Consider the following 27,221-nt stretch of genomic DNA (forward strand, 5'->3'; position numbering starts at 1 on the left):
TGGGACAGCAGAGCTGTTTGCGATTTTCCACGCAGGAGGCGAACACGATCATGACAGCACAGACACCGGAAAAGTTGGGACTTTGCCACACCACAGTTAATTGCCCGGGAAGCAAACCCAATTTTCTTCGGTTTTAAACAGAAATGCAGCAGGAGTCGAAACAGCATTTTAACAAGCTGCGTCGTTGGAAACGATCAGCAGAAATGGCAGCGGTGGGATTCGAACCCACGCCTCTGTCGAGACTGGAGCCTTAATCCAGCGCCTTAGACCGCTCGGCCACACTACCAGCCAGCCGCGCTGCCCCATTTTCTTGCACTTCCAATTGTGCTCCTGCATAACAACCGATGCAAAGCCACGTGAAAAGGGTTCCATGGTCCCTCTCCGACTCGCACAACTGCTGGGATGTGCCCGTCTACAATATCAATTTCGCAGCAGATAATGATAACCCATCAATCCAGACAACTATCAATGGTAAGCTGATCTTTTCAACTATCTTTTCATCAATCCAGACAACTATCAATGGTAACTACAAACGTATCTGTGAGCGCGTGAGAACATACGATCAGTTATGATTTGGTCAAATTACCATGAGCTGCTTGACATTACTGCAATTTCGATTCTTGCTTTGCTAAATGATTTCACCCTTTGATCGAAACAGGACAACTTTCACGTTTACACGGAACATGAAACACACCGGACTACAGGGAAAATGCACAAAGCTGAACAGGCCGTGTTCCACATCATACCGCGCAGCATAGTTACAGTCACTTTGTCTGTTTTGCAGAATAAGAGTCCCAAAGAATGTTCTCCACCCTAAAACCGGAGGTAGCATTACAATCCGTGAACGACAGATCACATTGTGAGGATGCTCTGACCTCGGAGCCAGTTCGAGATGCCACTTTCCTTGCCTTTTTGCCTTACCCGTGCAATTTGCTGCAGAGATGTTCATTCCTGGACGTGAGCCACATGGATACCAACTGAGTTGGAAACCTGTGTGGGATTCGAAGAGAAGCGACTCAATAAATTTTGCTAAACTCCACGGTGCTTATTAGAAATGCAGTTTCTGTTCACATCAATCTAAAAGGCAGTTTCTGAACATAGTAACAGAAGTCAAAAGGTAATTAGCTCACCCCACCCCCACTCCGGAAGAGGTGCTAACTGCCCTTGAGTGCTTTTTTGTTCTCGATGTGAAGAGCTCTCACGCCTGAGTCACCTTCACACGTCTCTGGTTGCTGAGTGAATCACAAAGAAGGAATTTCACCAGAGCTGCAACTGCCTCACTTCCCCACTCGCCCTCCCAGTTTACATTTTCCTGCTCGTCAGTGATTTAAAGAAAACCAAATGGATGCGATGTCATTCTGCAGCCTCTCTGTCGATTCCTCCGTTTCAGTTCCAACGTGGTTAGATCTCGGGGCGCTATCAAAGCACAGGTCCAGAGGTTCTCTGAGAGTGTAATTTCTTTCATTGCTGTTGCTAATTGAATGAGCCACTAACGTGCGAACTGCTCCAAAACATGATTCAGGACCTCTGGTAACAACTCACGCACGTTGAATACCGACAGACCGCTTCCAAATGATGTCCTTCATAGACGACTTTGGGGGTACATTTGACAGACAGACAGACTAGTTCAGGAATCCGCGGTGCGCTGTGACACCAGCGCATCAGCTTCTTCCCTGTCTTGGAAACGGGCCGCCTGCGCAAGCAATGCAAATGCGGTACTGCTTTTCGTGGAAGGATCAGAACGCGATAATTACACTCTCAAACAGAATGGCATATGATCAGAACCATGTTGGAGAAAAACTTTACAATACTTTGCACAGTAATTAAATGGAGTTGCATTACATTTCACTACGAGAGCAGATTTGTTCAAGCAAATTCGAAGGCAGGTTTGCAGATGGGAAAGCAAGCAAGAAAACTCCGCTCCTGTCCATGTAAAATGCTGCAGTTGAAGAACAAAGCAGTTTCTGCCCAGTTTGGAACTGGGGACCTTTCGCGCGTAAGTCGAACGTGATGACCACTACACCACAGAAACAAGGCGCAGTCGCCACCGCTAAAGCTCAGTGTCACCCAGCACTGAAAGTTGAAGCCATTTTACCTTTCACCTTTCTGTTTCTAATCGCTCGTTGTTTAATGGGACTTCTTTAATTTTGGCTATGCGGTGAGCATGGACGAGATACACCGAAGTATCTGTTTCCACGCGGTGTGCGCCAATAACATTGTGTTGCTTACACCGGCTGTAAAGGATTACTTTTTAGCGGAGCTTGCCGTCGCAGTCTGTGGCACAATCATTTAGTCTGTTCGAATGCTCACGGGAAAGGTAGCGTTGTAAGACACTGCAGAAACGAACGACTTCCTTACTTTTGCTCCGACTGACCATACTCCGGGAAATCTTCCCAGATTCTCAGTTGAGGATTTCTGCAGCTGGAAGTTACCTGGGAAACCCTCTTAATTCGTAATGTATTGAGCGAATCGCAAAACTGGAGGCATTTAACACGGAACACAAACAAAACTGGCAAACCAAATGCATTTTCAGACACAGCGAGCGTGAATGCAAAATGTGAGACAGGCCGGGGGCATGAGTCATAAAGTAATCTCACAACTAACAACAGGGCTATTCCAAACTGCTCTTTCAAACATACTGGAGCCTGAGTGCACCACCACTTCCCAGACAATGCTGAAAAGAGAGAAAGAAAGAACACAATAAGAATGGGCCATAAAAAAGTGAATTTCACCAATCACAGACTCGATTAGATTACCTTTCCCTTCCGATGTCCGCAGGACGGAAATGGTAGAAATTCAATAACATGTGACATCGCAATTCATTGGAACGATTTTCCCATTGGCCATAAAACAAAATAACGACGAGTCGTGCCACCGCAGGACTTTGTTTCACAACAGCAATGAAATCACAGTCGACATTCGGTTCCAGTAAACGCTCAACTTGCCTGGGACAGCAGAGCTGTTTGCGATTTTCCACGCAGGAGGCGAACACGATCATGACAGCACAGACACCGGAAAAGTTGGGACTTTGCCACACCACAGTTAATTGCCCGGGAAGCAAACCCAATTTTCTTCGGTTTTAAACAGAAATGCAGCAGGAGTCGAAACAGCATTTTAACAAGCTGCGTCGTTGGAAACGATCAGCAGAAATGGCAGCGGTGGGATTCGAACCCACGCCTCTGTCGAGACTGGAGCCTTAATCCAGCGCCTTAGACCGCTCGGCCACACTACCAGCCAGCCGCGCTGCCCCATTTTCTTGCACTTCCAATTGTGCTCCTGCATAACAACCGATGCAAAGCCACGTGAAAAGGGTTCCATGGTCCCTCTCCGACTCGCACAACTGCTGGGATGTGCCCGTCTACAATATCAATTTCGCAGCAGATAATGATAACCCATCAATCCAGACAACTATCAATGGTAAGCTGATCTTTTCAACTATCTTTTCATCAATCCAGACAACTATCAATGGTAACTACAAACGTATCTGTGAGCGCGTGAGAACATACGATCAGTTATGATTTGGTCAAATTACCATGAGCTGCTTGACATTACTGCAATTTCGATTCTTGCTTTGCTAAATGATTTCACCCTTTGATCGAAACAGGACAACTTTCACGTTTACACGGAACATGAAACACACCGGACTAGAGGGAAAATGCACAAAGCTGAACAGGCCGTGTTCCACATCATACCGCGCAGCATAGTTACAGTCACTTTGTCTGTTTTGCAGAATAAGAGTCCCAAAGAATGTTCTCCACCCTAAAACCGGAGGTAGCATTACAATCCGTGAACGACAGATCACATTGTGAGGATGCTCTGACCTCGGAGCCAGTTCGAGATGCCACTTTCCTTGCCTTTTTGCCTTACCCGTGCAATTTGCTGCAGAGATGTTCATTCCTGGACGTGAGCCACATGGATACCAACTGAGTTGGAAACCTGTGTGGGATTCGAAGAGAAGCGACTCAATAAATTTTGCTAAACTCCACGGTGCTTATTAGAAATGCAGTTTCTGTTCACATCAATCTAAAAGGCAGTTTCTGAACATAGTAACAGAAGTCAAAAGGTAATTAGCTCACCCCACCCCCACTCCGGAAGAGGTGCTAACTGCCCTTGAGTGCTTTTTTGTTCTCGATGTGAAGAGCTCTCACGCCTGAGTCACCTTCACACGTCTCTGGTTGCTGAGTGAATCACAAAGAAGGAATTTCACCAGAGCTGCAACTGCCTCACTTCCCCACTCGCCCTCCCAGTTTACATTTTCCTGCTCGTCAGTGATTTAAAGAAAACCAAATGGATGCGATGTCATTCTGCAGCCTCTCTGTCGATTCCTCCGTTTCAGTTCCAACGTGGTTAGATCTCGGGGCGCTATCAAAGCACAGGTCCAGAGGTTCTCTGAGAGTGTAATTTCTTTCATTGCTGTTGCTAATTGAATGAGCCACTAACGTGCGAACTGCTCCAAAACATGATTCAGGACCTCTGGTAACAACTCACGCACGTTGAATACCGACAGACCGCTTCCAAATGATGTCCTTCATAGACGACTTTGGGGGTACATTTGACAGACAGACAGACTAGTTCAGGAATCCGCGGTGCGCTGTGACACCAGCGCATCAGCTTCTTCCCTGTCTTGGAAACGGGCCGCCTGCGCAAGCAATGCAAATGCGGTACTGCTTTTCGTGGAAGGATCAGAACGCGATAATTACACTCTCAAACAGAATGGCATATGATCAGAACCATGTTGGAGAAAAACTTTACAATACTTTGCACAGTAATTAAATGGAGTTGCATTACATTTCACTACGAGAGCAGATTTGTTCAAGCAAATTCGAAGGCAGGTTTGCAGATGGGAAAGCAAGCAAGAAAACTCCGCTCCTGTCCATGTAAAATGCTGCAGTTGAAGAACAAAGCAGTTTCTGCCCAGTTTGGAACTGGGGACCTTTCGCGCGTAAGTCGAACGTGATGACCACTACACCACAGAAACAAGGCGCAGTCGCCACCGCTAAAGCTCAGTGTCACCCAGCACTGAAAGTTGAAGCCATTTTACCTTTCACCTTTCTGTTTCTAATCGCTCGTTGTTTAATGGGACTTCTTTAATTTTGGCTATGCGGTGAGCATGGACGAGATACACCGAAGTATCTGTTTCCACGCGGTGTGCGCCAATAACATTGTGTTGCTTACACCGGCTGTAAAGGATTACTTTTTAGCGGAGCTTGCCGTCGCAGTCTGTGGCACAATCATTTAGTCTGTTCGAATGCTCACGGGAAAGGTAGCGTTGTAAGACACTGCAGAAACGAACGACTTCCTTACTTTTGCTCCGACTGACCATACTCCGGGAAATCTTCCCAGATTCTCAGTTGAGGATTTCTGCAGCTGGAAGTTACCTGGGAAACCCTCTTAATTCGTAATGTATTGAGCGAATCGCAAAACTGGAGGCATTTAACACGGAACACAAACAAAACTGGCAAACCAAATGCATTTTCAGACACAGCGAGCGTGAATGCAAAATGTGAGACAGGCCGGGGGCATGAGTCATAAAGTAATCTCACAACTAACAACAGGGCTATTCCAAACTGCTCTTTCAAACATACTGGAGCCTGAGTGCACCACCACTTCCCAGACAATGCTGAAAAGAGAGAAAGAAAGAACACAATAAGAATGGGCCATAAAAAAGTGAATTTCACCAATCACAGACTCGATTAGATTACCTTTCCCTTCCGATGTCCGCAGGACGGAAATGGGAGAAATTCAATAACATGTGACATCGCAATTCATTGGAACGATTTTCCCATTGGCCATAAAACAAAATAACGACGAGTCGTGCCACCGCAGGACTTTGTTTCACAACAGCAATGAAATCACAGTCGACATTCGGTTCCAGTAAACGCTCAACTTGCCTGGGACAGCAGAGCTGTTTGCGATTTTCCACGCAGGAGGCGAACACGATCATGACAGCACAGACACCGGAAAAGTTGGGACTTTGCCACACCACAGTTAATTGCCCGGGAAGCAAACCCAATTTTCTTCGGTTTTAAACAGAAATGCAGCAGGAGTCGAAACAGCATTTTAACAAGCTGCGTCGTTGGAAACGATCAGCAGAAATGGCAGCGGTGGGATTCGAACCCACGCCTCTGTCGAGACTGGAGCCTTAATCCAGCGCCTTAGACCGCTCGGCCACACTACCAGCCAGCCGCGCTGCCCCATTTTCTTGCACTTCCAATTGTGCTCCTGCATAACAACCGATGCAAAGCCACGTGAAAAGGGTTCCATGGTCCCTCTCCGACTCGCACAACTGCTGGGATGTGCCCGTCTACAATATCAATTTCGCAGCAGATAATGATAACCCATCAATCCAGACAACTATCAATGGTAAGCTGATCTTTTCAACTATCTTTTCATCAATCCAGACAACTATCAATGGTAACTACAAACGTATCTGTGAGCGCGTGAGAACATACGATCAGTTATGATTTGGTCAAATTACCATGAGCTGCTTGACATTACTGCAATTTCGATTCTTGCTTTGCTAAATGATTTCACCCTTTGATCGAAACAGGACAACTTTCACGTTTACACGGAACATGAAACACACCGGACTACAGGGAAAATGCACAAAGCTGAACAGGCCGTGTTCCACATCATACCGCGCAGCATAGTTACAGTCACTTTGTCTGTTTTGCAGAATAAGAGTCCCAAAGAATGTTCTCCACCCTAAAACCGGAGGTAGCATTACAATCCGTGAACGACAGATCACATTGTGAGGATGCTCTGACCTCGGAGCCAGTTCGAGATGCCACTTTCCTTGCCTTTTTGCCTTACCCGTGCAATTTGCTGCAGAGATGTTCATTCCTGGACGTGAGCCACATGGATACCAACTGAGTTGGAAACCTGTGTGGGATTCGAAGAGAAGCGACTCAATAAATTTTGCTAAACTCCACGGTGCTTATTAGAAATGCAGTTTCTGTTCACATCAATCTAAAAGGCAGTTTCTGAACATAGTAACAGAAGTCAAAAGGTAATTAGCTCACCCCACCCCCACTCCGGAAGAGGTGCTAACTGCCCTTGAGTGCTTTTTTGTTCTCGATGTGAAGAGCTCTCACGCCTGAGTCACCTTCACACGTCTCTGGTTGCTGAGTGAATCACAAAGAAGGAATTTCACCAGAGCTGCAACTGCCTCACTTCCCCACTCGCCCTCCCAGTTTACATTTTCCTGCTCGTCAGTGATTTAAAGAAAACCAAATGGATGCGATGTCATTCTGCAGCCTCTCTGTCGATTCCTCCGTTTCAGTTCCAACGTGGTTAGATCTCGGGGCGCTATCAAAGCACAGGTCCAGAGGTTCTCTGAGAGTGTAATTTCTTTCATTGCTGTTGCTAATTGAATGAGCCACTAACGTGCGAACTGCTCCAAAACATGATTCAGGACCTCTGGTAACAACTCACGCACGTTGAATACCGACAGACCGCTTCCAAATGATGTCCTTCATAGACGACTTTGGGGGTACATTTGACAGACAGACTAGTTCAGGAATCCGCGGTGCGCTGTGACACCAGCGCATCAGCTTCTTCCCTGTCTTGGAAACGGGCCGCCTGCGCAAGCAATGCAAATGCGGTACTGCTTTTCGTGGAAGGATCAGAACGCGATAATTACACTCTCAAACAGAATGGCATATGATCAGAACCATGTTGGAGAAAAACTTTACAATACTTTGCACAGTAATTAAATGGAGTTGCATTACATTTCACTACGAGAGCAGATTTGTTCAAGCAAATTCGAAGGCAGGTTTGCAGATGGGAAAGCAAGCAAGAAAACTCCGCTCCTGTCCATGTAAAATGCTGCAGTTGAAGAACAAAGCAGTTTCTGCTCAGTTTGGAACTAGGGGACCTTTCGCGCGTAAGTCGAACGTGATGACCACTACACCACAGAAACAAGGCGCAGTCGCCACCGCTAAAGCTCAGTGTCACCCAGCACTGAAAGTTGAAGCCATTTTACCTTTCACCTTTCTGTTTCTAATCGCTCGTTGTTTAATGGGACTTCTTTAATTTTGGCTATGCGGTGAGCATGGACGAGATACACCGAAGTATCTGTTTCCACGCGGTGTGCGCCAATAACATTGTGTTGCTTACACCGGCTGTAAAGGATTACTTTTTAGCGGAGCTTGCCGTCGCAGTCTGTGGCACAATCATTTAGTCTGTTCGAATGCTCACGGGAAAGGTAGCGTTGTAAGACACTGCAGAAACGAACGACTTCCTTACTTTTGCTCCGACTGACCATACTCCGGGAAATCTTCCCAGATTCTCAGTTGAGGATTTCTGCAGCTGGAAGTTACCTGGGAAACCCTCTTAATTCGTAATGTATTGAGCGAATCGCAAAACTGGAGGCATTTAACACGGAACACAAACAAAACTGGCAAACCAAATGCATTTTCAGACACAGCGAGCGTGAATGCAAAATGTGAGACAGGCCGGGGGCATGAGTCATAAAGTAATCTCACAACTAACAACAGGGCTATTCCAAACTGCTCTTTCAAACATACTGGAGCCTGAGTGCACCACCACTTCCCAGACAATGCTGAAAAGAGAGAAAGAAAGAACACAATAAGAATGGGCCATAAAAAAGTGAATTTCACCAATCACAGACTCGATTAGATTACCTTTCCCTTCCGATGTCCGCAGGACGGAAATAAAGGAAATGGGAGAAATTCAATAACATGTGACATCGCAATTCATTGGAACGATTTTCCCATTGGCCATAAAACAAAATAACGACGAGTCGTGCCACCGCAGGACTTTGTTTCACAACAGCAATGAAATCACAGTCGACATTCGGTTCCAGTAAACGCTCAACTTGCCTGGGACAGCAGAGCTGTTTGCGATTTTCCACGCAGGAGGCGAACACGATCATGACAGCACAGACACCGGAAAAGTTGGGACTTTGCCACACCACAGTTAATTGCCCGGGAAGCAAACCCAATTTTCTTCGGTTTTAAACAGAAATGCAGCAGGAGTCGAAACAGCATTTTAACAAGCTGCGTCGTTGGAAACGATCAGCAGAAATGGCAGCGGTGGGATTCGAACCCACGCCTCTGTCGAGACTGGAGCCTTAATCCAGCGCCTTAGACCGCTCGGCCACACTACCAGCCAGCCGCGCTGCCCCATTTTCTTGCACTTCCAATTGTGCTCCTGCATAACAACCGATGCAAAGCCACGTGAAAAGGGTTCCATGGTCCCTCTCCGACTCGCACAACTGCTGGGATGTGCCCGTCTACAATATCAATTTCGCAGCAGATAATGATAACCCATCAATCCAGACAACTATCAATGGTAAGCTGATCTTTTCAACTATCTTTTCATCAATCCAGACAACTATCAATGGTAACTACAAACGTATCTGTGAGCGCGTGAGAACATACGATCAGTTATGATTTGGTCAAATTACCATGAGCTGCTTGACATTACTGCAATTTCGATTCTTGCTTTGCTAAATGATTTCACCCTTTGATCGAAACAGGACAACTTTCACGTTTACACGGAACATGAAACACACCGGACTACAGGGAAAATGCACAAAGCTGAACAGGCCGTGTTCCACATCATACCGCGCAGCATAGTTACAGTCACTTTGTCTGTTTTGCAGAATAAGAGTCCCAAAGAATGTTCTCCACCCTAAAACCGGAGGTAGCATTACAATCCGTGAACGACAGATCACATTGTGAGGATGCTCTGACCTCGGAGCCAGTTCGAGATGCCACTTTCCTTGCCTTTTTGCCTTACCCGTGCAATTTGCTGCAGAGATGTTCATTCCTGGACGTGAGCCACATGGATACCAACTGAGTTGGAAACCTGTGTGGGATTCGAAGAGAAGCGACTCAATAAATTTTGCTAAACTCCACGGTGCTTATTAGAAATGCAGTTTCTGTTCACATCAATCTAAAAGGCAGTTTCTGAACATAGTAACAGAAGTCAAAAGGTAATTAGCTCACCCCACCCCCACTCCGGAAGAGGTGCTAACTGCCCTTGAGTGCTTTTTTGTTCTCGATGTGAAGAGCTCTCACGCCTGAGTCACCTTCACACGTCTCTGGTTGCTGAGTGAATCACAAAGAAGGAATTTCACCAGAGCTGCAACTGCCTCACTTCCCCACTCGCCCTCCCAGTTTACATTTTCCTGCTCGTCAGTGATTTAAAGAAAACCAAATGGATGCGATGTCATTCTGCAGCCTCTCTGTCGATTCCTCCGTTTCAGTTCCAACGTGGTTAGATCTCGGGGCGCTATCAAAGCACAGGTCCAGAGGTTCTCTGAGAGTGTAATTTCTTTCATTGCTGTTGCTAATTGAATGAGCCACTAACGTGCGAACTGCTCCAAAACATGATTCAGGACCTCTGGTAACAACTCACGCACGTTGAATACCGACAGACCGCTTCCAAATGATGTCCTTCATAGACGACTTTGGGGGTACATTTGACAGACAGACAGACTAGTTCAGGAATCCGCGGTGCGCTGTGACACCAGCGCATCAGCTTCTTCCCTGTCTTGGAAACGGGCCGCCTGCGCAAGCAATGCAAATGCGGTACTGCTTTTCGTGGAAGGATCAGAACGCGATAATTACACTCTCAAACAGAATGGCATATGATCAGAACCATGTTGGAGAAAAACTTTACAATACTTTGCACAGTAATTAAATGGAGTTGCATTACATTTCACTACGAGAGCAGATTTGTTCAAGCAAATTCGAAGGCAGGTTTGCAGATGGGAAAGCAAGCAAGAAAACTCCGCTCCTGTCCATGTAAAATGCTGCAGTTGAAGAACAAAGCAGTTTCTGCCCAGTTTGGAACTGGGGACCTTTCGCGCGTAAGTCGAACGTGATGACCACTACACCACAGAAACAAGGCGCAGTCGCCACCGCTAAAGCTCAGTGTCACCCAGCACTGAAAGTTGAAGCCATTTTACCTTTCACCTTTCTGTTTCTAATCGCTCGTTGTTTAATGGGACTTCTTTAATTTTGGCTATGCGGTGAGCATGGACGAGATACACCGAAGTATCTGTTTCCACGCGGTGTGCGCCAATAACATTGTGTTGCTTACACCGGCTGTAAAGGATTACTTTTTAGCGGAGCTTGCCGTCGCAGTCTGTGGCACAATCATTTAGTCTGTTCGAATGCTCACGGGAAAGGTAGCGTTGTAAGACACTGCAGAAACGAACGACTTCCTTACTTTTGCTCCGACTGACCATACTCCGGGAAATCTTCCCAGATTCTCAGTTGAGGATTTCTGCAGCTGGAAGTTACCTGGGAAACCCTCTTAATTCGTAATGTATTGAGCGAATCGCAAAACTGGAGGCATTTAACACGGAACACAAACAAAACTGGCAAACCAAATGCATTTTCAGACACAGCGAGCGTGAATGCAAAATGTGAGACAGGCCGGGGGCATGAGTCATAAAGTAATCTCACAACTAACAACAGGGCTATTCCAAACTGCTCTTTCAAACATACTGGAGCCTGAGTGCACCACCACTTCCCAGACAATGCTGAAAAGAGAGAAAGAAAGAACACAATAAGAATGGGCCATAAAAAAGTGAATTTCACCAATCACAGACTCGATTAGATTACCTTTCCCTTCCGATGTCCGCAGGACGGAAATAAAGGAAATGGGAGAAATTCAATAACATGTGACATCGCAATTCATTGGAACGATTTTCCCATTGGCCATAAAACAAAATAACGACGAGTCGTGCCACCGCAGGACTTTGTTTCACAACAGCAATGAAATCACAGTCGACATTCGGTTCCAGTAAACGCTCAACTTGCCTGGGACAGCAGAGCTGTTTGCGATTTTCCACGCAGGAGGCGAACACGATCATGACAGCACAGACACCGGAAAAGTTGGGACTTTGCCACACCACAGTTAATTGCCCGGGAAGCAAACCCAATTTTCTTCGGTTTTAAACAGAAATGCAGCAGGAGTCGAAACAGCATTTTAACAAGCTGCGTCGTTGGAAACGATCAGCAGAAATGGCAGCGGTGGGATTCGAACCCACGCCTCTGTCGAGACTGGAGCCTTAATCCAGCGCCTTAGACCGCTCGGCCACACTACCAGCCAGCCGCGCTGCCCCATTTTCTTGCACTTCCAATTGTGCTCCTGCATAACAACCGATGCAAAGCCACGTGAAAAGGGTTCCATGGTCCCTCTCCGACTCGCACAACTGCTGGGATGTGCCCGTCTACAATATCAATTTCGCAGCAGATAATGATAACCCATCAATCCAGACAACTATCAATGGTAAGCTGATCTTTTCAACTATCTTTTCATCAATCCAGACAACTATCAATGGTAACTACAAACGTATCTGTGAGCGCGTGAGAACATACGATCAGTTATGATTTGGTCAAATTACCATGAGCTGCTTGACATTACTGCAATTTCGATTCTTGCTTTGCTAAATGATTTCACCCTTTGATCGAAACAGGACAACTTTCACGTTTACACGGAACATGAAACACACCGGACTACAGGGAAAATGCACAAAGCTGAACAGGCCGTGTTCCACATCATACCGCGCAGCATAGTTACAGTCACTTTGTCTGTTTTGCAGAATAAGAGTCCCAAAGAATGTTCTCCACCCTAAAACCGGAGGTAGCATTACAATCCGTGAACGACAGATCACATTGTGAGGATGCTCTGACCTCGGAGCCAGTTCGAGATGCCACTTTCCTTGCCTTTTTGCCTTACCCGTGCAATTTGCTGCAGAGATGTTCATTCCTGGACGTGAGCCACATGGATACCAACTGAGTTGGAAACCTGTGTGGGATTCGAAGAGAAGCGACTCAATAAATTTTGCTAAACTCCACGGTGCTTATTAGAAATGCAGTTTCTGTTCACATCAATCTAAAAGGCAGTTTCTGAACATCGTAACAGAAGTCAAAAGGTAATTAGCTCACCCCACCCCCACTCCGGAAGAGGTGCTAACTGCCCTTGAGTGCTTTTTTGTTCTCGATGTGAAGAGCTCTCACGCCTGAGTCACCTTCACACGTCTCTGGTTGCTGAGTGAATCACAAAGAAGGAATTTCACCAGAGCTGCAACTGCCTCACTTCCCCACTCGCCCTCCCAGTTTACATTTTCCTGCTCGTCAGTGATTTAAAGAAAACCAAATGGATGCGATGTCATTCTGCAGCCTCTCTGTCGATTCCTCCGTTTCAGTTCCAACGTGGTTAGATCTCGGGGCGCTATCAAAGCACAGGTCCAGAGGTTCTCTGAGAGTGTAATTTCTTTCATTGCTGTTGCTAATTGAATGAGCCACTAACGTGCGAACTGCTCCAAAACATGATTCAGGACCTCTGGTAACAACTCACGCACGTTGAATACCGACAGACCGCTTCCAAATGATGTCCTTCATAGACGACTTTGGGGGTACATTTGACAGACAGACTAGTTCAGGAATCCGCGGTGCGCTGTGACACCAGCGCATCAGCTTCTTCCCTGTCTTGGAAACGGGCCGCCTGCGCAAGCAATGCAAATGCGGTACTGCTTTTCGTGGAAGGATCAGAACGCGATAATTACACTCTCAAACAGAATGGCATATGATCAGAACCATGTTGGAGAAAAACTTTACAATACTTTGCACAGTAATTAAATGGAGTTGCATTACATTTCACTACGAGAGCAGATTTGTTCAAGCAAATTCGAAGGCAGGTTTGCAGATGGGAAAGCAAGCAAGAAAACTCCGCTCCTGTCCATGTAAAATGCTGCAGTTGAAGAACAAAGCAGTTTCTGCTCAGTTTGGAACTGGGGACCTTTCGCGCGTAAGTCGAACGTGATGACCACTACACCACAGAAACAAGGCGCAGTCGGCACCGCTAAAGCTCAGTGTCACCCAGCACTGAAAGTTGAAGCCATTTTACCTTTCACCTTTCTGTTTCTAATCGCTCGTTGTTTAATGGGACTTCTTTAATTTTGGCTATGCGGTGAGCATGGACGAGATACACCGAAGTATCTGTTTCCACGCGGTGTGCGCCAATAACATTGTGTTGCTTACACCGGCTGTAAAGGATTACTTTTTAGCGGAGCTTGCCGTCGCAGTCTGTGGCACAATCATTTAGTCTGTTCGAATGCTCACGGGAAAGGTAGCGTTGTAAGACACTGCAGAAACGAACGACTTCCTTACTTTTGCTCCGACTGACCATACTCCGGGAAATCTTCCCAGATTCTCAGTTGAGGATTTCTGCAGCTGGAAGTTACCTGGGAAACCCTCTTAATTCGTAATGTATTGAGCGAATCGCAAAACTGGAGGCATTTAACACGGAACACAAACAAAACTGGCAAACCAAATGCATTTTCAGACACAGCGAGCGTGAATGCAAAATGTGAGACAGGCCGGGGGCATGAGTCATAAAGTAATCTCACAACTAACAACAGGGCTATTCCAAACTGCTCTTTCAAACATACTGGAGCCTGAGTGCACCACCACTTCCCAGACAATGCTGAAAAGAGAGAAAGAAAGAACACAATAAGAATGGGCCATAAAAAAGTGAATTTCACCAATCACAGACTCGATTAGATTACCTTTCCCTTCCGATGTCCGCAGGACGGAAATGAAGGAAATGGGAGAAATTCAATAACATGTGACATCGCAATTCATTGGAACGATTTTCCCATTGGCCATAAAACAAAATAACGACGAGTCGTGCCACCGCAGGACTTTGTTTCACAACAGCAATGAAATCACAGTCGACATTCGGTTCCAGTAAACGCTCAACTTGCCTGGGACAGCAGAGCTGTTTGCGATTTTCCACGCAGGAGGCGAACACGATCATGACAGCACAGACACCGGAAAAGTTGGGACTTTGCCACACCACAGTTAATTGCCCGGGAAGCAAACCCAATTTTCTTCGGTTTTAAACAGAAATGCAGCAGGAGTCGAAACAGCATTTTAACAAGCTGCGTCGTTGGAAACGATCAGCAGAAATAGCAGCGGTGGGATTCGAACCCACGCCTCTGTCGAGACTGGAGCCTTAATCCAGCGCCTTAGACCGCTCGGCCACACTACCAGCCAGCCGCGCTGCCCCATTTTCTTGCACTTCCAATTGTGCTCCTGCATAACAACCGATGCAAAGCCACGTGAAAAGGGTTCCATGGTCCCTCTCCGACTCGCACAACTGCTGGGATGTGCCCGTCTACAATATCAATTTCGCAGCAGATAATGATAACCCATCAATCCAGACAACTATCAATGGTAAGCTGATCTTTTCAACTATCTTTTCATCAATCCAGACAACTATCAATGGTAACTACAAACGTATCTGTGAGCGCGTGAGAACATACGATCAGTTATGATTTGGTCAAATTACCATGAGCTGCTTGACATTACTGCAATTTCGATTCTTGCTTTGCTAAATGATTTCACCCTTTGATCGAAACAGGACAACTTTCACGTTTACACGGAACATGAAACACACCGGACTACAGGGAAAATGCACAAAGCTGAACAGGCCGTGTTCCACATCATACCGCGCAGCATAGTTACAGTCACTTTGTCTGTTTTGCAGAATAAGAGTCCCAAAGAATGTTCTCCACCCTAAAACCGGAGGTAGCATTACAATCCGTGAACGACAGATCACATTGTGAGGATGCTCTGACCTCGGAGCCAGTTCGAGATGCCACTTTCCTTGCCTTTTTGCCTTACCCGTGCAATTTGCTGCAGAGATGTTCATTCCTGGACGTGAGCCACATGGATACCAACTGAGTTGGAAACCTGTGTGGGATTCGAAGAGAAGCGACTCAATAAATTTTGCTAAACTCCACGGTGCTTATTAGAAATGCAGTTTCTGTTCACATCAATCTAAAAGGCAGTTTCTGAACATCGTAACAGAAGTCAAAAGGTAATTAGCTCACCCCACCCCCACTCCGGAAGAGGTGCTAACTGCCCTTGAGTGCTTTTTTGTTCTCGATGTGAAGAGCTCTCACGCCTGAGTCACCTTCACACGTCTCTGGTTGCTGAGTGAATCACAAAGAAGGAATTTCACCAGAGCTGCAACTGCCTCACTTCCCCACTCGCCCTCCCAGTTTACATTTTCCTGCTCGTCAGTGATTTAAAGAAAACCAAATGGATGCGATGTCATTCTGCAGCCTCTCTGTCGATTCCTCCGTTTCAGTTCCAACGTGGTTAGATCTCGGGGCGCTATCAAAGCACAGGTCCAGAGGTTCTCTGAGAGTGTAATTTCTTTCATTGCTGTTGCTAATTGAATGAGCCACTAACGTGCGAACTGCTCCAAAACATGATTCAGGACCTCTGGTAACAACTCACGCACGTTGAATACCGACAGACCGCTTCCAAATGATGTCCTTCATAGACGACTTTGGGGGTACATTTGACAGACAGACTAGTTCAGGAATCCGCGGTGCGCTGTGACACCAGCGCATCAGCTTCTTCCCTGTCTTGGAAACGGGCCGCCTGCGCAAGCAATGCAAATGCGGTACTGCTTTTCGTGGAAGGATCAGAACGCGATAATTACACTCTCAAACAGAATGGCATATGATCAGAACCATGTTGGAGAAAAACTTTACAATACTTTGCACAGTAATTAAATGGAGTTGCATTACATTTCACTACGAGAGCAGATTTGTTCAAGCAAATTCGAAGGCAGGTTTGCAGATGGGAAAGCAAGCAAGAAAACTCCGCTCCTGTCCATGTAAAATGCTGCAGTTGAAGAACAAAGCAGTTTCTGCTCAGTTTGGAACTGGGGACCTTTCGCGCGTAAGTCGAACGTGATGACCACTACACCACAGAAACAAGGCGCAGTCGGCACCGCTAAAGCTCAGTGTCACCCAGCACTGAAAGTTGAAGCCATTTTACCTTTCACCTTTCTGTTTCTAATCGCTCGTTGTTTAATGGGACTTCTTTAATTTTGGCTATGCGGTGAGCATGGACGAGATACACCGAAGTATCTGTTTCCACGCGGTGTGCGCCAATAACATTGTGTTGCTTACACCGGCTGTAAAGGATTACTTTTTAGCGGAGCTTGCCGTCGCAGTCTGTGGCACAATCATTTAGTCTGTTCGAATGCTCACGGGAAAGGTAGCGTTGTAAGACACTGCAGAAACGAACGACTTCCTTACTTTTGCTCCGACTGACCATACTCCGGGAAATCTTCCCAGATTCTCAGTTGAGGATTTCTGCAGCTGGAAGTTACCTGGGAAACCCTCTTAATTCGTAATGTATTGAGCGAATCGCAAAACTGGAGGCATTTAACACGGAACACAAACAAAACTGGCAAACCAAATGCATTTTCAGACACAGCGAGCGTGAATGCAAAATGTGAGACAGGCCGGGGGCATGAGTCATAAAGTAATCTCACAACTAACAACAGGGCTATTCCAAACTGCTCTTTCAAACATACTGGAGCCTGAGTGCACCACCACTTCCCAGACAATGCTGAAAAGAGAGAAAGAAAGAACACAATAAGAATGGGCCATAAAAAAGTGAATTTCACCAATCACAGACTCGATTAGATTACCTTTCCCTTCCGATGTCCGCAGGACGGAAATGAAGGAAATGGGAGAAATTCAATAACATGTGACATCGCAATTCATTGGAACGATTTTCCCATTGGCCATAAAACAAAATAACGACGAGTCGTGCCACCGCAGGACTTTGTTTCACAACAGCAATGAAATCACAGTCGACATTCGGTTCCAGTAAACGCTCAACTTGCCTGGGACAGCAGAGCTGTTTGCGATTTTCCACGCAGGAGGCGAACACGATCATGACAGCACAGACACCGGAAAAGTTGGGACTTTGCCACACCACAGTTAATTGCCCGGGAAGCAAACCCAATTTTCTTCGGTTTTAAACAGAAATGCAGCAGGAGTCGAAACAGCATTTTAACAAGCTGCGTCGTTGGAAACGATCAGCAGAAATAGCAGCGGTGGGATTCGAACCCACGCCTCTGTCGAGACTGGAGCCTTAATCCAGCGCCTTAGACCGCTCGGCCACACTACCAGCCAGCCGCGCTGCCCCATTTTCTTGCACTTCCAATTGTGCTCCTGCATAACAACCGATGCAAAGCCACGTGAAAAGGGTTCCATGGTCCCTCTCCGACTCGCACAACTGCTGGGATGTGCCCGTCTACAATATCAATTTCGCAGCAGATAATGATAACCCATCAATCCAGACAACTATCAATGGTAAGCTGATCTTTTCAACTATCTTTTCATCAATCCAGACAACTATCAATGGTAACTACAAACGTATCTGTGAGCGCGTGAGAACATACGATCAGTTATGATTTGGTCAAATTACCATGAGCTGCTTGACATTACTGCAATTTCGATTCTTGCTTTGCTAAATGATTTCACCCTTTGATCGAAACAGGACAACTTTCACGTTTACACGGAACATGAAACACACCGGACTACAGGGAAAATGCACAAAGCTGAACAGGCCGTGTTCCACATCATACCGCGCAGCATAGTTACAGTCACTTTGTCTGTTTTGCAGAATAAGAGTCCCAAAGAATGTTCTCCACCCTAAAACCGGAGGTAGCATTACAATCCGTGAACGACAGATCACATTGTGAGGATGCTCTGACCTCGGAGCCAGTTCGAGATGCCACTTTCCTTGCCTTTTTGCCTTACCCGTGCAATTTGCTGCAGAGATGTTCATTCCTGGACGTGAGCCACATGGATACCAACTGAGTTGGAAACCTGTGTGGGATTCGAAGAGAAGCGACTCAATAAATTTTGCTAAACTCCACGGTGCTTATTAGAAATGCAGTTTCTGTTCACATCAATCTAAAAGGCAGTTTCTGAACATAGTAACAGAAGTCAAAAGGTAATTAGCTCACCCCACCCCCACTCCGGAAGAGGTGCTAACTGCCCTTGAGTGCTTTTTTGTTCTCGATGTGAAGAGCTCTCACGCCTGAGTCACCTTCACACGTCTCTGGTTGCTGAGTGAATCACAAAGAAGGAATTTCACCAGAGCTGCAACTGCCTCACTTCCCCACTCGCCCTCCCAGTTTACATTTTCCTGCTCGTCAGTGATTTAAAGAAAACCAAATGGATGCGATGTCATTCTGCAGCCTCTCTGTCGATTCCTCCGTTTCAGTTCCAACGTGGTTAGATCTCGGGGCGCTATCAAAGCACAGGTCCAGAGGTTCTCTGAGAGTGTAATTTCTTTCATTGCTGTTGCTAATTGAATGAGCCACTAACGTGCGAACTGCTCCAAAACATGATTCAGGACCTCTGGTAACAACTCACGCACGTTGAATACCGACAGACCGCTTCCAAATGATGTCCTTCATAGACGACTTTGGGGGTACATTTGACAGACAGACTAGTTCAGGAATCCGCGGTGCGCTGTGACACCAGCGCATCAGCTTCTTCCCTGTCTTGGAAACGGGCCGCCTGCGCAAGCAATGCAAATGCGGTACTGCTTTTCGTGGAAGGATCAGAACGCGATAATTACACTCTCAAACAGAATGGCATATGATCAGAACCATGTTGGAGAAAAACTTTACAATACTTTGCACAGTAATTAAATGGAGTTGCATTACATTTCACTACGAGAGCAGATTTGTTCAAGCAAATTCGAAGGCAGGTTTGCAGATGGGAAAGCAAGCAAGAAAACTCCGCTCCTGTCCATGTAAAATGCTGCAGTTGAAGAACAAAGCAGTTTCTGCTCAGTTTGGAACTGGGGACCTTTCGCGCGTAAGTCGAACGTGATGACCACTACACCACAGAAACAAGGCGCAGTCGCCACCGCTAAAGCTCAGTGTCACCCAGCACTGAAAGTTGAAGCCATTTTACCTTTCACCTTTCTGTTTCTAATCGCTCGTTGTTTAATGGGACTTCTTTAATTTTGGCTATGCGGTGAGCATGGACGAGATACACCGAAGTATCTGTTTCCACGCAGTGTGCGCCAATAACATTGTGTTGCTTACACCGGCTGTAAAGGATTACTTTTTAGCGGAGCTTGCCGTCGCAGTCTGTGGCACAATCATTTAGTCTGTTCGAATGCTCACGGGAAAGGTAGCGTTGTAAGACACTGCAGAAACGAACGACTTCCTTACTTTTGCTCCGACTGACCATACTCCGGGAAATCTTCCCAGATTCTCAGTTGAGGATTTCTGCAGCTGGAAGTTACCTGGGAAACCCTGTTAATTCGTAATGTATTGAGCGAATCGCAAAACTGGAGGCATTTAACACGGAACACAAACAAAACTGGCAAACCAAATGCATTTTCAGACACAGCGAGCGTGAATGCAAAATGTGAGACAGGCCGGGGGCATGAGTCATAAAGTAATCTCACAACTAACAACAGGGCTATTCCAAACTGCTCTTTCAAACATACTGGAGCCTGAGTGCACCACCACTTCCCAGACAATGCTGAAAAGAGAGAAAGAAAGAACACAATAAGAATGGGCCATAAAAAAGTGAATTTCACCAATCACAGACTCGATTAGATTACCTTTCCCTTCCGATGTCCGCAGGACGGAAATGAAGGAAATGGGAGAAATTCAATAACATGTGACATCGCAATTCATTGGAACGATTTTCCCATTGGCCATAAAACAAAATAACGACGAGTCGTGCCACCGCAGGACTTTGTTTCACAACAGCAATGAAATCACAGTCGACATTCGGTTCCAGTAAACGCTCAACTTGCCTGGGACAGCAGAGCTGTTTGCGATTTTCCACGCAGGAGGCGAACACGATCATGACAGCACAGACACCGGAAAAGTTGGGACTTTGCCACACCACAGTTAATTGCCCGGGAAGCAAACCCAATTTTCTTCGGTTTTAAACAGAAATGCAGCAGGAGTCGAAACAGCATTTTAACAAGCTGCGTCGTTGGAAACGATCAGCAGAAATGGCAGCGGTGGGATTCGAACCCACGCCTCTATCGAGACTGGAGCCTTAATCCAGCGCCTTAGACCGCTCGGCCACACTACCAGCCAGCCGCGCTGCCCCATTTTCTTGCACTTCCAATTGTGCTCCTGCATAACAACCGATGCAAAGCCACGTGAAAAGGGTTCCATGGTCCCTCTCCGACTCGCACAACTGCTGGGATGTGCCCGTCTACAATATCAATTTCGCAGCAGATAATGATAATCCATCAATCCAGACAACTATCAATGGTAAACTGATCTTTTCAACTATCTTTTCATCAATCCAGACAACTATCAATGGTAACTACAAACGTATCTGTGAGCGCGTGAGAACATACGATCAGTTATGATTTGGTCAAATTACCATGAGCTGCTTGACATTACTGCAATTTCGATTCTTGCTTTGCTAAATGATTTCACCCTTTGATCGAAACAGGACAACTTTCACGTTTACACGGAACATGAAACACACCGGACTACAGGGAAAATGCACAAAGCTGAACAGGCCGTGTTCCACATCATACCGCGCAGCATAGTTACAGTCACTTTGTCTGTTTTGCAGAATAAGAGTCCCAAAGAATGTTCTCCACCCTAAAACCGGAGGTAGCATTACAATCCGTGAACGACAGATCACATTGTGAGGATGCTCTGACCTCGGAGCCAGTTCGAGATGCCACTTTCCTTGCCTTTTTGCCTTACCCGTGCAATTTGCTGCAGAGATGTTCATTCCTGGACGTGAGCCACATGGATACCAACTGAGTTGGAAACCTGTGTGGGATTCGAAGAGAAGCGACTCAATAAATTTTGCTAAACTCCACGGTGCTTATTAGAAATGCAGTTTCTGTTCACATCAATCTAAAAGGCAGTTTCTGAACATAGTAACAGAAGTCAAAAGGTAATTAGCTCACCCCACCCCCACTCCGGAAGAGGTGCTAACTGCCCTTGAGTGCTTTTTTGTTCTCGATGTGAAGAGCTCTCACGCCTGAGTCACCTTCACACGTCTCTGGTTGCTGAGTGAATCACAAAGAAGGAATTTCACCAGAGCTGCAACTGCCTCACTTCCCCACTCGCCCTCCCAGTTTACATTTTCCTGCTCGTCAGTGATTTAAAGAAAACCAAATGGATGCGATGTCATTCTGCAGCCTCTCTGTCGATTCCTCCGTTTCAGTTCCAACGTGGTTAGATCTCGGGGCGCTATCAAAGCACAGGTCCAGAGGTTCTCTGAGAGTGTAATTTCTTTCATTGCTGTTGCTAATTGAATGAGCCACTAACGTGCGAACTGCTCCAAAACATGATTCAGGACCTCTGGTAACAACTCACGCACGTTGAATACCGACAGACCGCTTCCAAATGATGTCCTTCATAGACGACTTTGGGGGTACATTTGACAGACAGACAGACTAGTTCAGGAATCCGCGGTGCGCTGTGACACCAGCGCATCAGCTTCTTCCCTGTCTTGGAAACGGGCCGCCTGCGCAAGCAATGCAAATGCGGTACTGCTTTTCGTGGAAGGATCAGAACGCGATAATTACACTCTCAAACAGAATGGCATATGATCAGAACCATGTTGGAGAAAAACTTTACAATACTTTGCACAGTAATTAAATGGAGTTGCATTACATTTCACTACGAGAGCAGATTTGTTCAAGCAAATTCGAAGGCAGGTTTGCAGATGGGAAAGCAAGCAAGAAAACTCCGCTCCTGTCCATGTAAAATGCTGCAGTTGAAGAACAAAGCAGTTTCTGCCCAGTTTGGAACTGGGGACCTTTCGCGCGTAAGTCGAACGTGATGACCACTACACCACAGAAACAAGGCGCAGTCGCCACCGCTAAAGCTCAGTGTCACCCAGCACTGAAAGTTGAAGCCATTTTACCTTTCACCTTTCTGTTTCTAATCGCTCGTTGTTTAATGGGACTTCTTTAATTTTGGCTATGCGGTGAGCATGGACGAGATACACCGAAGTATCTGTTTCCACGCGGTGTGCGCCAATAACATTGTGTTGCTTACACCGGCTGTAAAGGATTACTTTTTAGCGGAGCTTGCCGTCGCAGTCTGTGGCACAATCATTTAGTCTGTTCGAATGCTCACGGGAAAGGTAGCGTTGTAAGACACTGCAGAAACGAACGACTTCCTTACTTTTGCTCCGACTGACCATACTCCGGGAAATCTTCCCAGATTCTCAGTTGAGGATTTCTGCAGCTGGAAGTTACCTGGGAAACCCTCTTAATTCGTAATGTATTGAGCGAATCGCAAAACTGGAGGCATTTAACACGGAACACAAACAAAACTGGCAAACCAAATGTATTTTCAGACACAGCGAGCGTGAATGCAAAATGTGAGACAGGCCGGGGGCATGAGTCATAAAGTAATCTCACAACTAACAACAGGGCTATTCCAAACTGCTCTTTCAAACATACTGGAGCCTGAGTGCACCACCACTTCCCAGACAATGCTGAAAAGAGAGAAAGAAAGAACACAATAAGAATGGGCCATAAAAAAGTGAATTTCACCAATCACAGACTCGATTAGATTACCTTTCCCTTCCGATGTCCGCAGGACGGAAATGAAGGAAATGGGAGAAATTCAATAACATGTGACATCGCAATTCATTGGAACGATTTTCCCATTGGCCATAAAACAAAATAACGACGAGTCGTGCCACCGCAGGACTTTGTTTCACAACAGCAATGAAATCACAGTCGACATTCGGTTCCAGTAAACGCTCAACTTGCCTGGGACAGCAGAGCTGTTTGCGATTTTCCACGCAGGAGGCGAACACGATCATGACAGCACAGACACCGGAAAAGTTGGGACTTTGCCACACCACAGTTAATTGCCCGGGAAGCAAACCCAATTTTCTTCGGTTTTAAACAGAAATGCAGCAGGAGTCGAAACAGCATTTTAACAAGCTGCGTCGTTGGAAACGATCAGCAGAAATGGCAGCGGTGGGATTCGAACCCACGCCTCTGTCGAGACTGGAGCCTTAATCCAGCGCCTTAGACCGCTCGGCCACACTACCAGCCAGCCGCGCTGCCCCATTTTCTTGCACTTCCAATTGTGCTCCTGCATAACAACCGATGCAAAGCCACGTGAAAAGGGTTCCATGGTCCCTCTCCGACTCGCACAACTGCTGGGATGTGCCCGTCTACAATATCAATTTCGCAGCAGATAATGATAACCCATCAATCCAGACAACTATCAATGGTAAGCTGATCTTTTCAACTATCTTTTCATCAATCCAGACAACTATCAATGGTAACTACAAACGTATCTGTGAGCGCGTGAGAACATACGATCAGTTATGATTTGGTCAAATTACCATGAGCTGCTTGACATTACTGCAATTTCGATTCTTGCTTTGCTAAATGATTTCACCCTTTGATCGAAACAGGACAACTTTCACGTTTACACGGAACATGAAACACACCGGACTACAGGGAAAATGCACAAAGCTGAACAGGCCGTGTTCCACATCATACCGCGCAGCATAGTTACAGTCACTTTGTCTGTTTTGCAGAATAAGAGTCCCAAAGAATGTTCTCCACCCTAAAACCGGAGGTAGCATTACAATCCGTGAACGACAGATCACATTGTGAGGATGCTCTGACCTCGGAGCCAGTTCGAGATGCCACTTTCCTTGCCTTTTTGCCTTACCCGTGCAATTTGCTGCAGAGATGTTCATTCCTGGACGTGAGCCACATGGATACCAACTGAGTTGGAAACCTGTGTGGGATTCGAAGAGAAGCGACTCAATAAATTTTGCTAAACTCCACGGTGCTTATTAGAAATGCAGTTTCTGTTCACATCAATCTAAAAGGCAGTTTCTGAACATCGTAACAGAAGTCAAAAGGTAATTAGCTCACCCCACCCCCACTCCGGAAGAGGTGCTAACTGCCCTTGAGTGCTTTTTTGTTCTCAATGTGAAGAGCTCTCACGCCTGAGTCACCTTCACACGTCTCTGGTTGCTGAGTGAATCACAAAGAAGGAATTTCACCAGAGCTGCAACTGCCTCACTTCCCCACTCGCCCTCCCAGTTTACATTTTCCTGCTCGTCAGTGATTTAAAGAAAACCAAATGGATGCGATGTCATTCTGCAGCCTCTCTGTCGATTCCTCCGTTTCAGTTCCAACGTGGTTAGATCTCGGGGCGCTATCAAAGCACAGGTCCAGAGGTTCTCTGAGAGTGTAATTTCTTTCATTGCTGTTGCTAATTGAATGAGCCACTAACGTGCGAACTGCTCCAAAACATGGTTCAGGACCTCTGGTAACAACTCACGCACGTTGAATACCGACAGACCGCTTCCAAATGATGTCCTTCATAGACGACTTTGGGGGTACATTTGACAGACAGACAGAGTAGTTCAGGAATCCGCGGTGCGCTGTGACACCAGCGCATCAGCTTCTTCCCTGTCTTGGAAACGGGCCGCCTGCGCAAGCAATGCAAATGCGGTACTGCTTTTCGTGGAAGGATCAGAACGCGATAATTACACTCTCAAACAGAATGGCATATGATCAGAACCATGTTGGAGAAAAACTTTACAATACTTTGCACAGTAATTAAATGGAGTTGCATTACATTTCACTACGAGAGCAGATTTGTTCAAGCAAATTCGAAGGCAGGTTTGCAGATGGGAAAGCAAGCAAGAAAACTCCGCTCCTGTCCATGTAAAATGCTGCAGTTGAAGAACAAAGCAGTTTCTGCCCAGTTTGGAACTGGGGACCTTTCGCGCGTAAGTCGAACGTGATGACCACTACACCACAGAAACAAGGCGCAGTCGCCACCGCTAAAGCTCAGTGTCACCCAGCACTGAAAGTTGAAGCCATTTTACCTTTCACCTTTCTGTTTCTAATCGCTCGTTGTTTAATGGGACTTCTTTAATTTTGGCTATGCGGTGAGCATGGACGAGATACACCGAAGTATCTGTTTCCACGCGGTGTGCGCCAATAACATTGTGTTGCTTACACCGGCTGTAAAGGATTACTTTTTAGCGGAGCTTGCCGTCGCAGTCTGTGGCACAATCATTTAGTCTGTTCGAATGCTCACGGGAAAGGTAGCGTTGTAAGACACTGCAGAAACGAACGACTTCCTTACTTTTGCTCCGACTGACCATACTCCGGGAAATCTTCCCAGATTCTCAGTTGAGGATTTCTGCAGCTGGAAGTTACCTGGGAAACCCTCTTAATTCGTAATGTATTGAGCGAATCGCAAAACTGGAGGCATTTAACACGGAACACAAACAAAACTGGCAAACCAAATGCATTTTCAGACACAGCGAGCGTGAATGCAAAATGTGAGACAGGCCGGGGGCATGAGTCATAAAGTAATCTCACAACTAACAACAGGGCTATTCCAAACTGCTCTTTCAAACATACTGGAGCCTGAGTGCACCACCACTTCCCAGACAATGCTGAAAAGAGAGAAAGAAAGAACACAATAAGAATGGGCCATAAAAAAGTGAATTTCACCAATCACAGACTCGATTAGATTACCTTTCCCTTCCGATGTCCGCAGGACGGAAATGAAGGAAATGGGAGAAATTCAATAACATGTGACATCGCAATTCATTGGAACGATTTTCCCATTGGCCATAAAACAAAATAACGACGAGTCGTGCCACCGCAGGACTTTGTTTCACAACAGCAATGAAATCACAGTCGACATTCGGTTCCAGTAAACGCTCAACTTGCCTGGGACAGCAGAGCTGTTTGCGATTTTCCACGCAGGAGGCGAACACGATCATGACAGCACAGACACCGGAAAAGTTGGGACTTTGCCACACCACAGTTAATTGCCCGGGAAGCAAACCCAATTTTCTTCGGTTTTAAACAGAAATGCAGCAGGAGTCGAAACAGCATTTTAACAAGCTGCGTCGTTGGAAACGATCAGCAGAAATGGCAGCGGTGGGATTCGAACCCACGCCTCTGTCGAGACTGGAGCCTTAATCCAGCGCCTTAGACCGCTCGGCCACACTACCAGCCAGCCGCGCTGCCCCATTTTCTTGCACTTCCAATTGTGCTCCTGCATAACAACCGATGCAAAGCCACGTGAAAAGGGTTCCATGGTCCCTCTCCGACTCGCACAACTGCTGGGATGTGCCCGTCTACAATATCAATTTCGCAGCAGATAATGATAACCCATCAATCCAGACAACTATCAATGGTAAGCTGATCTTTTCAACTATCTTTTCATCAATCCAGACAACTATCAATGGTAACTACAAACGTATCTGTGAGCGCGTGAGAACATACGATCAGTTATGATTTGGTCAAATTACCATGAGCTGCTTGACATTACTGCAATTTCGATTCTTGCTTTGCTAAATGATTTCACCCTTTGATCGAAACAGG

General features: G+C 46.3%; 8 non-coding genes across 8 annotated transcripts; all 8 read right to left on the bottom strand.

The window, feature by feature from the left end:
- Window positions 1-204: 204 nt before the first annotated feature.
- On the bottom strand, window positions 205-286 carry trnal-aag (transfer RNA leucine (anticodon AAG)). The gene has a single exon. It is a non-coding gene; the product is annotated as a tRNA-Leu (tRNA).
- Window positions 287-3,150: 2,864 nt separating this feature from the next.
- On the bottom strand, window positions 3,151-3,232 carry trnal-aag (transfer RNA leucine (anticodon AAG)). The gene has a single exon. It is a non-coding gene; the product is annotated as a tRNA-Leu (tRNA).
- Window positions 3,233-6,096: 2,864 nt separating this feature from the next.
- trnal-aag (transfer RNA leucine (anticodon AAG)) lies at window positions 6,097-6,178 on the bottom strand. Its single transcript has one exon. It is a non-coding gene; the product is annotated as a tRNA-Leu (tRNA).
- Window positions 6,179-9,048: 2,870 nt separating this feature from the next.
- trnal-aag (transfer RNA leucine (anticodon AAG)) lies at window positions 9,049-9,130 on the bottom strand. Its single transcript has one exon. It is a non-coding gene; the product is annotated as a tRNA-Leu (tRNA).
- Window positions 9,131-12,003: 2,873 nt separating this feature from the next.
- On the bottom strand, window positions 12,004-12,085 carry trnal-aag (transfer RNA leucine (anticodon AAG)). The gene has a single exon. It is a non-coding gene; the product is annotated as a tRNA-Leu (tRNA).
- Window positions 12,086-20,856: 8,771 nt separating this feature from the next.
- trnal-aag (transfer RNA leucine (anticodon AAG)) lies at window positions 20,857-20,938 on the bottom strand. The gene has a single exon. It is a non-coding gene; the product is annotated as a tRNA-Leu (tRNA).
- A 2,873-nt stretch (window positions 20,939-23,811) lies between these two features.
- On the bottom strand, window positions 23,812-23,893 carry trnal-aag (transfer RNA leucine (anticodon AAG)). The gene has a single exon. It is a non-coding gene; the product is annotated as a tRNA-Leu (tRNA).
- A 2,873-nt stretch (window positions 23,894-26,766) lies between these two features.
- trnal-aag (transfer RNA leucine (anticodon AAG)) lies at window positions 26,767-26,848 on the bottom strand. Its single transcript has one exon. It is a non-coding gene; the product is annotated as a tRNA-Leu (tRNA).
- Between the last annotated feature and the right edge of the window lie 373 nt (window positions 26,849-27,221).

Source organism: Chiloscyllium plagiosum, unplaced genomic scaffold, assembly GCF_037043375.1.
Source record: "Chiloscyllium plagiosum isolate Xiang-an unplaced genomic scaffold, Cpla_swu_hap1 HiC_scaffold_39, whole genome shotgun sequence".
NCBI lineage: Eukaryota > Metazoa > Chordata > Chondrichthyes > Orectolobiformes > Hemiscylliidae > Chiloscyllium > Chiloscyllium plagiosum.